Source organism: Pogoniulus pusillus, chromosome 16 (assembly GCF_015220805.1).
Source record: "Pogoniulus pusillus isolate bPogPus1 chromosome 16, bPogPus1.pri, whole genome shotgun sequence".
Classification (NCBI taxonomy): domain Eukaryota; kingdom Metazoa; phylum Chordata; class Aves; order Piciformes; family Lybiidae; genus Pogoniulus; species Pogoniulus pusillus.
Window position 1 is genome coordinate 22,409,193 of NC_087279.1, and position 3,433 is coordinate 22,412,625.

Below are 3,433 nucleotides of genomic sequence, written 5' to 3' on the forward strand. Positions count from 1 at the left end.
AGGTTTGAGGGCCAAATGCAGTGGGGATGCCACAGACCTGGACCTCTCTGCTCTCATTCCCACCTTGTGCTAGTTTGAAGCTAGCTAGAACGTTTTGGTGAGAAGAACTAGATTACAGGCTGTGGAAGGAAAACAAGGCTGATATCTACCTCACTCATAGGCTTGCTGAGATGTGTAAAAACAAAAATCAAAACATAGACAAATTACTTCTTCTGCTGGGGAGCTCTGAGCTGCATCTCTAACCTCACCTCTCTCTACCGTTTCATTGACTAATCCACTTTGCTTCCTAACCCCCTGGCTAAGCCTCCATTGTCCTTGGGACTGGGGCAAGGTTGAGAAGGATAGAGGGAAGGTGGAAGGGTGGTTGGGAGTCCCTCCTGGGGACTCAGGTTTCTGGGAGGGCTGCTGTGTTTCTGTATTACCTTTTACCTTGTCTATTTCTGTCTCCAACTGTCCATACTGTAACTATCTGCTTGTCTATTGTGCTAGCTGTAAATATAAGCTTCATTCAATTTCCAGAGCTGGCTGAGTCTAGTCTGGGTGATTTCCAAAGTGTGAGGGGGAAGGGGAACACCCAAACCATCAACATCTTTGAGCCAGTACCTTCAATCCACCTTTTGCAGGAGTTCTGTTAGTGTCTGAAGATACAGCTTCTTCAACAGGACACTAAAACACATTTCTCATCCATGTTGCTCATGCTCTTAATAGATTAATTTCTCCTAAATGGCCAGAACAAAAGGCTGAAGCACTTCCTGTAAAGTGGCTGGAGAAATCACAGGTTCACAGGATGTCAGGGCTTGGAAGGGACCCAAAGAGATCATCCAGTCCAACCCCTCTGCCACAGCAGGACCACACAATCTAGCTCAGGTCACACAGGAACACATCCAGACAGGCCTGGAAAGGCTCCAGAGAAGGAGACTCCACAACCTCTCTGGGCAGCCTGTGCCAGTGCTCTTACAGTAAAGAAGTTCCCCCTTGTGTTGAGCTGGAACCTCCTGTGCTGCAGCTTCCATCCATTGCTCCTTGTCCTATCTCAGCACCAGACCCAGTTGCTAATCCACCTCACTGCCTGTTCTTCTATCTCACACTTCCTGAGCTTGCTCAGTAGGATGTCACCAAATAAGGACCTGGGGTGGTTCTTCTGATTGGCACAGAGAATGGAAAGCCTCAGGGGAAAAAAAAACATGAACAAAACCAAAATAAAACCCCCAAACCAACAAAACAAACTCCAAGCAACAACAAAAAAGAGTGATTACATAGACTCATAGAATCAACCAGGCTGGAAAAGACCTCCAAGACCATTCAGTCCAGCCTAGCACCCAGCCCTATCCAGCCAACCAGACCATGGCTGTAAGTGCCTCATCCAGGCTTTGCTTAAAGACCTCCACACACAGTGACTCCACCACCTCCCTGGGCAGCCCATTCCAATGCCAATCACTCTCTCTGACAACAACTTCCTCCTAACATCCAGTCTAGCCTCTCCTGGCACAGCTTGAGACTGTGTCCCCTTGTTCTGTTGCTGCTTGCCTGGCAGAAGAGACCAACCCCACCTGGCTACAGCCTCCCCTCAGGTAGTTGTAGACAGCAATGAGCTCTGCCCTGAGCCTCCTCTTCTGCAGGCTGCACACCCCCAGCTCCCTCAGCCTCTCCTCACAGGGCTGTGCTCCAGGCCCCTCACCAGCCTTGCTGCCCTGCTCTGAACACATTCCAGCACCTCAACATCTCTCTTGAATGGAGGAGCCCAGAACTGGACACAGCACTCAAGGTGTGGCCTGAGCAGTGATGAGTCCAGGGGCAGTAGAACCTCCCTTGTCCTGCTGCCCACACTGCTCCTGAGCCAGCCCAGGATGCCATTGGCTCTGCTGCCCACCTGGGCACACTGCTGCCTCATCTTCAGCTACTCTCTACCAGCACCCCCAGGTCCCTCTCTGCCTGGCTGCTCTCAGCCACTCTGTCCCCATCCTGTAGCACTGCTTGGGGTTGTTGTGGCCAAAGTGTAGAACCCTGTACTTGGCCTTGTTCAATCTCATCCCATTGGCCTCTGTCCACCCATGCAGCCTGGCCAGGTCCCTCTGCAGGGCTCTCCTACCTTCCAACAGCTCCACAGCTGCTCCTTGCTTGGTGTCTTCTGGAAACCTACTGATGCTGGACTCAATCCCCTGATCCAGATCATCAATAAAGATACTGAACAGGACTGAGCCCAGCACTGATCCTGCTCAAGTGTTTCATTTTTCACAGCAGTCACTTTCTGGTGCTATCCATACAGCTGATCAACATTTTTTTACAAAAATCCCCTGCACTTGAATTTTTTGGCCAGTTCTCCCTCATGAGGTGCAGTGCAAGTACTGGCAACCATGAGCATCCAGCCACAGGATCTGCCTTTGTGAGAATCACTAGCAGAGCTGGGAAGTGTAGGGTGTTCACAAAAGGAGCAATCCTGGTGCACACAGGCCTGTTAAAATCCATCATGACAGCACACCTTTCCTTGGAGCCCCTTCAGGCAGGAGACACTCTCAGGACACCCAGGGAGAGCAGCTGGTCTGGGCAGATTCTCAGGGCAAAAACCTGGGCTTTACTGAAGCCACTGCCAAAGTTCGTTTTGACTTTAGCAGAGCCAAGATTTTACTGTCACCTTCTCAGTAAATCTTGGCTCTCAGCATCCCTGCATATTTTCCTGAGCAATTTTAGGTGCATCTATTTCAGTCCTCTGACAAAGATATTTATGAGGAGTAGTAATTATTCTTTTGTAGTAGTACCCTGGGACCTTCGCTGTGGACCCATGTGTGGCAGCAGCAGCAGTGTGTGGGTGCATAATAAAGAGACAGGTTTCCTCTTTATTTATGTCTGGTGCTCTTTACCCTATCCTTAGACATTTATGCAAAGGAGTTTAAATTGAGGAGTAAACACAACGATGTGGATACAATCTCTGGTTCAGGTTGTGCCTACTCTGCAAACTGTCAGATTCTGGCAAGAATTAATGTCTGTTGTTCCTTATCACTTTCCCTGGGTATCCTCTACTGCCCTCTCTCAGAATCATAGAATCATAGAATCAACCAGGCTGGAAGAGCCCAGGCCAGCCTAGCACCCAGCCCTAACCAATCAACCAGACCATGGCACCAAGTGCCCCAGCCAGGCTTTGCTTCAACACCTCCAGGGATGGTGACTCCACCACCTCCCTGGGCAGCCCATTCCAATGCCAATCACTCTCTCTGACAACAACTTCCTCCTAACATCCAGCCTAGACCTCCCCTGGCACATCTTCACACTGTGTCCCCTTGTTCTGTTGCTGATTGTCTGGGAGAAGAGCCCAACCCCACCTGGCTACAGCCTCCCTTCAGGTAGTTGTAGACAGCAATGAGCTCTGCCCTGAGCCTCCTCTTCTGCAGGCTGCACACCCCCAGCTCCCTCAGCCTTGTACCATTCCAACTTTACT